General features: G+C 32.1%; 1 pseudogene; it reads right to left on the bottom strand.

Moving 5' to 3' along the window:
* The window catches only part of LOC149215231 (uncharacterized), a 32,871-nt pseudogene extending 24,910 nt beyond the window's left edge, over window positions 1-7,961 (bottom strand).
* Between the last annotated feature and the right edge of the window lie 4,543 nt (window positions 7,962-12,504).

The raw sequence follows: 12,504 nt of genomic DNA, 5'->3' as shown, positions 1-12,504 counted from the left end.
CTACAGGAATATGAAAATAACCAGTAGGTTAACTTGTTAAGTTCAATTGAGTACAACGCTCCTGATCTTAATTATATAATGTTACCACTCCCTAATCAGTAACAACATGTGTTATGGAAATTTCTTTGCATGGTGCTTATATGTGCAAGAGCATTGTGTAGTTTAAATGTGGCCTTCCTTATCACTTCACATTGATTAAAGGTGCATAAGAATTGTTTTTTCTAATTATTTGCTAGCTCATTTATTTGTTATATTTATTTGAAGGGAACTGGGGATGAAGGTTCTATACCCTTGGCGTAGTTCTATTCTGGTGAACCATAGCGCGTGGGCACATATTCTACAAACAATCCACCATTTACCTTTTCCATCCCGTCTATCGATTTTGGATTGTTTTATTTAGATGGTTCAAAAGGTACCAAGGAAAAATGATTTTGGATTGCTTTATTTATATGGTTCACAAGGTATGAGGAAAAATTTACAAAAAGGGAACAAAGCATTGGCCACCTAAGTTTGGATCTTATGTTTACACACTAAAACTATATTGAAAGACTAATATTGAACAATATTTGTTTACATTGTACATTGTAGGAGTAATTCAAATGTATAGAAGAAAAACTTGTCCCAAAGTCAAGTGTCCTTGAGGGAATTAATATAGATTATATTAAAAAGGCATGAGCGTGTCTTGCATTTGAAGATGGATATACAAACTTCTTTTAATAAATCCTAACAAAGATGGAAAATTTAAATGTGGGACTGCACATAATATCTATTTGTTGGAGGGGAGATATCATCAAGATCGCTTTTTCATGAAGTGGTTTGGATCGTTTACAAATTAATTCAAATAAACTTACCTTTGTGGAATCAGTCTCAACTGGTGGTATTCATAGGTGTGTTGCATCCCCAGTTGATAAACATGGGGATATCTCTTTCACGGTAAGAAGCCTCATGTGTTAACCTAAGGGGAAAGTAGTGTAGAGAATGAGGGACAACAATATATTCAATCATGGTGGCTCTTTCAAGATTCTCTTTTTGAAACTCCATGCTCTTTCCCATGAAATCATGGCAGGTTCTATGACATTGTGAAACAATACCTGTAACAGGACACCTGCACTATATAGATATGTTTTGGTCAACAAAAATAATATATCATTATACTCACCATGACACAAATTAGGGGAAAAATCCATACCATTTCACCCACAAAAACAACCATCCAGTTTATTGTAAATAAAATGGCAATAGTCGCAAGCAATCACGACCACTATACACTGGTTAGCAAACATAAGTATTACATATTTATGCTATTAAAGTCCATAATCTCCAACAATAGCTAAAATCGGTTCTTTTGCAGATGAGTCCTCTCCAAACATTCATCCCAAGGGAAATAAATGCATCGAGGATTCTTCCCTCTTTAGATCTTCCACAACTTTTGAAGGAAATTCATTAAAATCATGAGTTAGTTATAAGGACATATGCCTGCAATTCAAAAATTTAATTGTGGAGGTTGGTCCCTTTAAGACACGAGATTCAATTAGATCCCCAATATTATCCATAATTCGGCAAGATGTATCTTCATCTGAGACTAGTTCAAAGATAGAGTCAAATCATCGAGACGTTGATTTAGGCCTCGATGGTAAGTTTTTTCCCCAACTTTTAGGTATTGCAAATGAAAATTCTGTGGAAGGTACAACTTTTTATGAGAAGAAGAAAACATCCAAATCTCATGTGTGGACAATGGCCCAAAAAGAACTCTTAGGAAGAACAAGTTGTTCTCAGTATGCAACCCGCAATAGGGGACCCTTGGTGAAGGCCTATTCATCTTCTTTAATTTCTATGGCATTTGCAGAGGACATGGAGTTGCAGTCACCAAGTATGAATGGGGAAATGAGGGATTTGAGTTCTAATTACATTGATTAGCCTTGACATCCACTTGATACCAAGAAACGCAAGAAGGATTGGGGCTTGGTCTCTGAAATGAGTAAGAGACCTTTCCAAATTGAGAATAATAAGGCCATATCTGAATTCTTATTTCGAGGGCTTCATCTTTTAGTTGATATGGTGGTTCAGTCTCTACAAAATGATGAGTCTAGTTTCCCCGACCATATCACACAAAATGAAAGGATTAGAAAGGAAATGTTCATCCCTATAGAGGTTCCATTCTTGCAAAATAAAGTGGTGAGGAGAACCAAAATTTCTCGTAAGCATCATCAGCTAGGTTCTCTGTAGATGCTCTTTGATTTACAGAAGAACTTGAGTTCTACCAATTCAAAGCCTATATTGACAACTAATAACGTTTTTAGACTGGGTGACACGACTTGCATAAAGTAGAGTGACACATTTACATGGTCACGACCTCGGTCCTATAGCTCTTGCCCTTCTCCACCATGGTGCCACCTGCTCGCCTCTGCTTCCTCCCCTCAGATTCGATCCTTCTCTTGGTTCCTCTACTAAAACCTAAAATCTACAGAGAATCATAATAGATGGTCTGAGTTTCAGTTATAATGAGAGTTTTGGTCCCATGGTAGCAAACATTTTAATCTTCTAACATCAGGTCAAGTGGATCATAGTAAGACAGGTAAGTTAAGAGAGGAGTTGATTTCAAAGAGGAATGCCTTACTAACTAATAAATCAACCACTATGATAATCTTTTCCTTATTTTTTCTTTCATCTTTTACACATTTTTCTCCACTTTTCATTATGGACTCTGCCTTCATTATTCTTATCTTTCCTCTTTCTAATAAAAAGTTCTGCAATCTAAAGCCCCTACACCTATGTTCCATGTTTCCATATTTTTTCATTATTGTCCTCTTCATCATCAATATTATTTCTTTTATCTCTTTTTACAACCAATCCACTTTTACCAACTACTCCAAATGCTAAAGTGCAATGCATCTTGCACTCTCTCCATGAAATATTTACCAAAAAATTATTTGTTCCCTCTTCTGTAATTTCTATTTTTCCCTCTTATGTAATTTCTATTGAATTTCCTATTGCTTACCTTCTCAAATAATTCTATGCAACACTCTTTATTATAATTTCCTTCTATAATTAAACCTTTCAACAAATTAGATTCACTTTCTCTAATCGTAATCAATGAAAAACATGTCTTTCAAATCAGAGTCACTAATCACAAACACACAGTTTTTCCAACTAAAGTTTAATATAAATAATAAGAGATCACATCCACAATTTAAATTATTTATTGTAAATATAAAAGATTTTTAAACCATAATAGGTGTTTGTGGAAATTTATCCTATGACTAGGGTTAGAGTCAAAACAGAGTAAATGTAATATATCTATATTATTTAAATATTCACTAATTCTAAATGTTAAATTATTATTGGATACTATTATTAGATTGAATGACTATAAAAACAATGATGCAACTTGTGTGATGATGTAATTATTTTATTATTATTTGAGTTAATAAATAAATTGTTTGGAAAAGATTCAAGAAAGAGCACTAGAGCTTTTTTGCTGATTAGAAAACTATATTTGTGGTTAAGTTCACATGATGGAATTTGAGTTAAGTTCACATGATGGAATTTCCCTAAATTCTTAGGAGAAAATAATTAAAAGAATTAACATAATGAAAGAGAAAAGCTATGTTAATCACTTACTTAAGTAAGTAAGGTGGAAAAAAAATGCGTGCTTTACTTAAGTAAGTGAAGTGGAATAAAAATGTGTGCTTTAATTTAAAGAGAGAAAAAAATATAAATCTATTAAAAAAAAACCAAAAAGGTCAAAGAAATTGTTGATTCCTGAAAATAGGTCTTAACTCAGAAGAACTGTGAGAGAAACTTCATGGTTAGGTTTAACGTGCCTGAATATTTCCAAACATTTTATTATGTTTAGGAATAAATTCTGTTTTATTTTGCATTTTAATAAATTCCGCTGTCTTATTTTGCATGTTATTATTGACTTAAATTAATGTTTAGAACAAATATGTTATTGAATTAAATTAATGTTTAGAACAAATATTTTACATAGAATATTTGACTTGAATTAAGTGCATAAGTAATTGTTGCAGGCATATATCAACTCTTTACGAGTAAATTGAGTATACGATAGATCTATATTAGTAGTAATACATATTGGACATTGCATCCCTACTTACCGTAATAGTTGTTCCAGCTATCGATACATGCATTTTTTTTTTCAGAAAAGTTTTGCAAAATGTCAAAAACCATTGAACGAGAATAATTATTAGTACAAACGAGAATGGTTGTATGAAGCGAGTATATAGTACTTAATGATTAAAAGACGGAAAAAATCATACAGGTATAATTGAATGGGTTGGGTTGTTAGTAAGTATATGAGAATCGCCAAGTTACGGGAGCTAGATATTTATAAATATGTTTTATTAAAAAGATTAAGTAATAATAGTAAAAAAAGCAGAAGTAAATTCTATAGGTTATGGAGTGTAGTATTTATATAGTAGTTAAATAAAAAAGACCGTATGGTATTTAAATAAAAAAGACCGAAGAGAGTGACATGGTATTTTAACCTATTACTATAATAGATAGTAAATAAATTATAGATATACTCTTCATTCAATTCGAAGAGTAGGGGATGGTACTATGCATAGAAGGTGAATCTATGGTAAGTATTATGTGAATCTAAGTTAAGTATTATATTATGTATAGTAGTTAAATAAAAATCCGGAAAAAGGGACATGGAATTTTAACTTTTTACCTAAATGGTAAATAAATTATAATAAATTATAGATATGCACTTCATTCTATTCGAAGAGTAGGGGATGGTGCTATGCATAGAAGGTAAATATATGGTAAGACAGATAGTTATCTCTTAGAGTCACATTATCTACGTAATATAGTAGATAAAGGGTTTGGACTAATACTGGTACAGGGAGCTATTATGCAGCTGGCACGAAAATGTACAGGTTGAGGTAATCCCGCCCGGCAACAAACTACTCGTACAGGGATTGGCCTGCTCCTCCTCATATCTTAGAGTCATATTATTTTAAGATATTATCTAAATAATATATAGTAAATAAAAATAAAATAATTTTGTAACCACAATTAAATCATCTATTTGGGAAAGGAGGTATGGAATACACTTCGTATTCCAATAAGTTAATTTAATTATTTTGGGAAAGAGGCATAGAATACACTTCATATTCCAATAAGTTAATTTAATCATCTATTTGGAAAGGAAGTATGGAATATTTAAATACGTAGTTGATGAAGACCAAGTTATACCAAGATATATGGATGGTTATAAGGATATTTATGGTTGGTGAAGTTAAGTGGAAAAAGGACCAAATTATGCCAACGTATATGGATTGTTATAAAGATATTTATGAATAAAAGATGAAATTAAATAAATTTCAAAAAATTAGGAAACTCTTATTTACAATCTAATAAATTAGATTAAACTCAAATTAAATAGTAGTTAAAAATATATGGATTGTTACAAAGATAAATTAGATTAAACTCAAATTAAATAGTAGTTAAAAATATATGGATTGTTACACAGATAAATTAGATTAAACTCAAATTAAATAGTAGTTAAAAATATATGGATTGTTACAAAGATATTTATAGATAAAAGATGATAAAAAATGAGATGGAGTAAATTTCAAAAAGATTAGGAAACTCCTATCTCATTAGGAAACTCCTATCTCATTTAGGATGTAATAAATTAGATCAAACTCTATCTCATTTAGGATGTAATAAATTAGATCAAACTCTATCTTTGGAAAATCAAATTAATTTTTTTTTACAATGTAATAAATTACATCAAACTTAATATCTTTCGAAGATCAAACTAAATAGTAGTTAAAAGACACCTTTAAAAAAAAATAAACTCCATATTATACAAAGGAATGAAACAAACAAATCAAAGATGGAAATTGGGCAGAACGTTTTCGGTGACTACTGTAGCACTCGTAGTCATTACAAAAAAAATTAAAAGAAAACCTAACATGAATATATAGACTGTATGTAGCACTCATAGTCATTACCAAAAAAAATAAATAAACTCCATATTATACGGATGAATGAAACTAGCAAATCAAAGATGGAAATTGGGCAGAACGTTTTCGGTGACTACTCTAGCATTCATAGTCATTAAAAAAAGGGAAACCTAACATGAATATATAGACTATGTATATCCATAGATGAATGAAATAAACAAATCAAAGATGGAAATTGGGCAGAATGTTTTCGGTGACTACTGTCGTACTCATAGTCATTACGAAAAAATAAATAAAAGGAAATATATAGACTAGGTATATCTATATAAATATACATCACTACTGTCGTACTCATAGTCATTATGAAGAAAATAAAAAATAAAAATGAATGAAAATATATATTCTATGTATATCCATATAAATATACGTATGTAGATTAGGCGTCCTTCTTTAGAATTATCATTATACATCATTTATTCATGTATATGAATGAAAGAAGTATAGAGATAGAGATAATAAATTATCCTTCTGAACCTAGGAGGAAGAAAAATGCCATGGCAATTATCCAATTCATAACTGTAGAGAAATAAAAATCATATGTTATCCTCCAAAAAGGAAATTGAGACCGTTCCTTTCCCATTAAGAATATTTTTCTATTAGTTCTGGATATCAGCTTGATGAGCGTAATACAAACCTTGAGTAACCATTTTTCGAAATGAAGAATTCACCATTGCTTGTAAATTCCAGGAAATTAAAAAGAGTTAAGGCCAAGGTCCATAAATGTTTGCCCCTCGAGGCTCACGGACCTAACACTTGACCCTAGTAGGGTTGGACCAATAGGAATTAAAATACAAAGGCACCCAGTATACGGTTGCAGAATGCATAAACCAATTTATAGCTGTGTGCCTCGGTGTTTTTGTACTACGTATGAGTTCAGAGAGTACCTGACCTGCAGATCACTGTAACTGGAGTTAAATTGTTGAAAATGTATAGAAAATCTTTAGGACAAGATATCAACTAATTGAATTCCGAAGTAGCATCTGTAATTATCAGAAATTACCAAGGGTTAGAGTCGCATAGGAAAAACAAGAAAAAAGTTACGACGACAAACTAAAATTCTGAAGCGAAGGATTACCGAAGCGAGCATATTACCTGGGCAATAATACCGCCACTCTCATTTTTTCTAACAGTGACCAAGGAAAGAAAATAGATCGTCAAGGTAAGAGAAATAAAACAAATGAACAAAGAAAACACCTTGATAAATATCATAATTTAATATATGAATCAAGAGAACGAATTCACTGGACTCCGGCTGTAATTACCCACAATCTTAGAAGTCAAGAAAATGATAACAAAAGAAACCCTAGTTATGGGGAAAGTTATGAGCTAGTCAAAGCACACTTCTCAAATAACCCAGGATAAATACCTTTCCCAGTGGTTCATCCATTTTTTCGCGCCGAAAGGAAAGGGGTTCGAATCGCATAGACCACTGAAAGATTTGTAGAAAGAGGGTTTCAACCCTCGAGCTATAAATTGAGGAAAACTCCAAAATAACTGAAATAGGGAAGTAAACAACAGTAGTGATGTAAATTTTGTATACCTCTGTAATTAGGGGTTTTACCTTCCGAGATCCCGAGAGTTCTTCAAAAATGCCATAATTCTCAACAGCCATGTCCATAGGCCCTGGCAACACCAAGATTCAGTAGACAAGTGAGGACGACGAGTTGAATCTGTGTATAAAGAAAGGAAAGGAAGCAGGGTTTTAATAAAACACTGTAATTCCAAGTGTAGTAACGTAAATATGACACAGGCGCTACTACATAATGACGCCTATATTGACTCGTTCTCTGGTCACCAGAGAAGGCAAATGCAAATCTAGAACCAACGTGTAAAAGGTGTAGGGTGTTCGATTTACAACCCTAATTATGCTCAGTCTTTGGATCACTAGATTTAATTGCCGCTGTTGAAAGGGCCAGGATAGGACGCCATGTGAAATTCAAATGATCGTCTCTTGCACGGCATCGTGTCAACTGCCAAATGTAAAAATAAGCTTACAGGTCAATGAGAAAACTTATTAAAGCATAAAGATGGTAGTGACAAAATCATCTCTTACAAGTCAATGAGCAAACCTATTAATGCATCCTAGTAGAAAAAGGAACAATGCTTTAAATGTAACTATATTTATTAAAAAAGAACAATGCTTTAAATGTAACTATATTTATTAAAAAAGAACAATGCTTTAAATGTAACTATATTTATCAGAAAAAACAATGCTTTAAATATAACTATATTTACTAATGGAACCAAGTCTTCGAAATCATGCAATATTGAAGTTACAATAAAATGTAGTGAAGAGAGTCTTACCATTCAATGTGAAAATTTACGAAGACATTTTAGTAGAAAAAGGAACAATGCTATATTAAATATAACTATATTTACTCCAAGACTTTAGAAGCAAGTTTAAGAAATCATGCAATATTGAAGTTATAAGAACTTGTAGTGAAGTCACTAGACTCCAACCATTGATAAAATGTAATTATTGTTATTATAAAAAGGAAAATTAGGTATGTTATAGTAAAAGAGAACACTTAAAATAAATCTATAATATTAGATAAGTTGTTATTGTTATAATAAAGGAAAGGTTAGATAGTAGCTAGTATATGTTGTTTAGTTTAAATATAGTTTAACTAAACTAAAAAACAATAAAGACAAAAATAAAACAATTAATAAAATATTGTATTGTTGAATGTCATCACTAAAAATTAAGAAATATGATTAATTAAACTAAAAAACAATAAAGACAAAAATAAAACAACTAATAAAATATTTTATTGTTGAATGTCATCACTAAAAATCAAGAAATATGATTAATTAATATTGTTTATATTAACATATATACAGTTTAATATATATGTTTATTATATATGAGTATGTTTTATTTTTTATTAATATATATAATTTTTTATAATTAAATTTATTAAAATATATTTTTAATACAATAACAAGTTACTTTAAATTGACAATATGGAGAAAAAATTATAACTCATGAAAATGGAAATAATAGGAAAAAGAGAGAAAGAAAAAAAAGTAAAAAAAAAAAAACAAAACAAACAGACTAAAAATTAGTAACTAATTGAAATGGAAGTTACTAAAGTGAAAGCAACATAATAATAGTTTTTCTCAATATTTCGAATTAGAAAAATATATGTGGTCTATTCAATAATTCAATGATTCATAATACTATATAATAATTGAATTGGGATAGAATTATAAGAATTGAATTGGGATAGAATTAAAGTGAGTTCTCTATTAAATGAAGACAACAAATACATGAAAATGTATCACCCGATTCATTTTCAACATGGCATAGGATCACATTTTGGATTTTTTTGCCTAAGTATTTAATCGTTGACCATCTCATAACTTGTCTATGTTTTGAAAAAAAATGAAGAAACAATATTTATTAAAGCTTATTTATTTTTTCTAAAAATTATTATACATTGTCTAATAAATTTGAAAAATAATGGAGAAAGTAGGGATTCAAGTAGTATGGAGAAAAGATACTTTCTAATTATATCAAAAGTTCATTATAAAATTGAGGATTCTCATTTGTGATAAAATTATAAGGACTAGTCAAAATCAAGAGTAGAATAGAAATGAAATAAGAATGTTAAATAAGAATGTCTTCTCCATTTGACTTATAGAATTATATATAAATTAGTTAGAAAATTGAATCATAGCCAATAAATAAAGTATTCATATAATAATTTATGCATTTTTAATTCATATGGATGATGTTATGTTATTCAGAAATCATTGTCTACATAAATAATTAACCATAAGCATGAATGTCTTCTATTATATGCATAATAACTGAAAAAAAAAAAAAAAAAAAAAAAAAAAAAACAATAATTTTATATGGTTGTTGTCTGAGATATAAAGTTAGTTAAAGAATCATGGAAGAAGGTTATCTATTCTATAAATAGTAAATGAGAAAAAATAGTACCAACAACAATTTTATATAGTTGTTGTATGGGTTATAGAGTTAATTAAAAGATCATAAAAGGTTGAAAATATTAGAAATCTTTGTTTAGTAATATAATTATGTATTAACCCCGGATGCGGGTGTCATCGAGCCTGTCCACGGGAGGCCACGTGCCTGGCATGGGCTGACATGTGATGAGCATGAGCCTTTATTGCCTCAAGCCGCCGATCCTTCAAGACGCGAGAGGCATAAGGGCGATCTTAATGGAGCTGCGGGAGGTGATGGCAATCCTGCAAGACGCATTTAATGAAGGTCATTTCAGAGGGAATGTTCAGGAGCTTAAATATGCTGAATCGGTGGGTAAGAGAGCTCAGAGCGACAGGAAGAATTCTCAGAATTCTGAGTGCCAATACCACGATCTGGTTATTGAAAGATTGGGTGAGGTCCGTGCCATTCTTGTGTTTTCTGGGCTCTGGCTTCGCTCAGTTAAATTCGATTCATACCCATTTTGGATGCAGCAAGCTACGGGAAGGGACCATAGCCATTGTCGGCCCTCCACTGCTCTGGTTCAGGAAAAGGAATTGGAGGATACCATGGTGCGGCCCCGTGAGAGGATGCCTAGCAGAAGAGGCCCAGGACGTGGAGAATCCTCTCGTCCTCCTGCAGCTGACGTTCATCATCATTGCTGCTGTTGCTACTGTTATCGAAGGGCGGGAGTCACCCCACTCTCAGCTGGTCAATTTCTGGAAGTGGGCAGCTCTATTGAGGGTGAGACCATACTCCCAGACTCCCAGCATTTGGCTCAGTCACCTTTACGTTGGGTAGCTCCAGAGACAATGCAGGTGTTAATGCCCACATCTCTGTGCTTTTTACCAAAATCCCTGAGAAAAATGAAGAAAGTTCGTCATTGGTTCCTGCGGAGGATAGTACAGCAAGCGAGAGGGGAAAGCGCCCAATGGGGGAGCCCTTCAATGCAGCGAGCAATTTAGGAAGAGAAGTGCCTCAACCCCCCTCCCAACTTCAAGAATCCGAGCTGCCAGCTCCCGCGCAGAATCCCATGGCTAGGTGGGAAGGGGTTCCAGAGGGACAAGGTTGGAGTAGATGCGTGGAAGAAGAACCAGAGGAGTAGTTCCCAGCGGCACTCCTTCGTTTTTGCTTCCTTCTCTCAGGCTGGGGTCAGGGTGCTGGCTAATTTCAAGTTTTCGTTCTGCATCATAGTCTATTTCCTTTTTGTCCTTAAGTCTAGCTCGCGGCTTCCACAGTTGCACTGGGTCCGGAGTCTAATGTCTGGTCTAAGCTTTATGTCTTTGCCTGTTTCTTGTCGGTTCTCGGTAATGTTATCGGTCTCTATAGTTTGTTTGGGCTATGCGTCTTTTTGGAATGCCCCTGCGTGGGCTGTTTTGAAGTCATTCTGGAAAATCTCAGAGTCATGTTTTTCAAGCTATCTGGAACTAGTGCCCTGCGAGGCAAAAAATATAAGTTTGATATCGCCACCCAAGGAGCCACAGTTGGCCCTGGGCAGCTAGTCTGTTTGATGTAAAAGTTTACCTGTACATATTAATACAAAGTAGTTAGTATTGCCGAGAAAAAAAAAATATAATTATGTATTAAAATAAAAACTAATTACTCTAAGTTTAGAAAGACAAATATTAATTTATTATACATATTGTGAAATGTAATCATAAAAATATAAATAAATACAAATAAAATTTAAACAAAGGTTATCTCTATAGAATAGAGTTAAAAAACCTATAAATAAGTCTCAACTAATAATACATCTAAAAGGAAAATTATATATATAATATATATACTTTACAAACTAAAAAAGATAACAAGGTACATATAATGAGACATAAAAAATAAAATGAAAATACTCAATAAAAATATATATAAAAAATTGTTCTCAATTTCATAGAACTTTATTTTTATATCTATAGAGCATGTAATGTTTCTCTCACTCCATAATATTTGTGAGTATAGACTTATTAGCAAAGTAGATATGGATAAAAATTCTATGAGCTATTGTGCTTTTGTGTATAGATGTACTTTATATGTGCAATATATATATAATTGAACTGTTTGGAAAACATTGTGAGTATGTTATGCCATACTTACTAAGTTCCATTTAAAATTACAAAAATTTGGATAAAAAATTTACATTCAAAAAAATTGATAATATATATGCCTTCTTTGACATCGCTACAAAAATATGCATTCCTTACATTTTTTTATCATTTTCATTTCACCACACCATCCTAACATGACCACCTTTGGGGGATTGAATCTATTGAATCTACTAATTCTCTGTACATTATTTTCCAAAACTACTGGGAGCTTCAACGGGTACTTTGGAGCTTTCGGAGCTTCACTGTAACTGATTTTTGACGTTTTGGGAGCTTCACTGCAATGAATAAGTGCAAACTTAGGTGTATTCGATGTTGCCAGCATGAGTGCTGCTTAAATTGATGGAACTGTCTAAAGGGAAGGGTATGCCGCTGGGTTTAAATTTGGATATGGGTCTAGAACTAATAGAAACAACCTGTTTATGGAAATCCCTTCTATCCAAATGAAGATGAAGTG

The sequence above is a fragment of the Pinus tabuliformis genome, chromosome 1_1 (genome assembly GCF_031772625.1).
Source record: "Pinus tabuliformis cultivar Carrire ecotype Pingquan chromosome 1_1, CPIR1, whole genome shotgun sequence".
In the NCBI taxonomy this organism is placed as follows: domain Eukaryota; kingdom Viridiplantae; phylum Streptophyta; class Pinopsida; order Pinales; family Pinaceae; genus Pinus; species Pinus tabuliformis.
The sequence above is the reverse complement of the archived record's forward strand: the minus strand, read 5'-3'. Positions and strand labels throughout refer to the sequence as shown.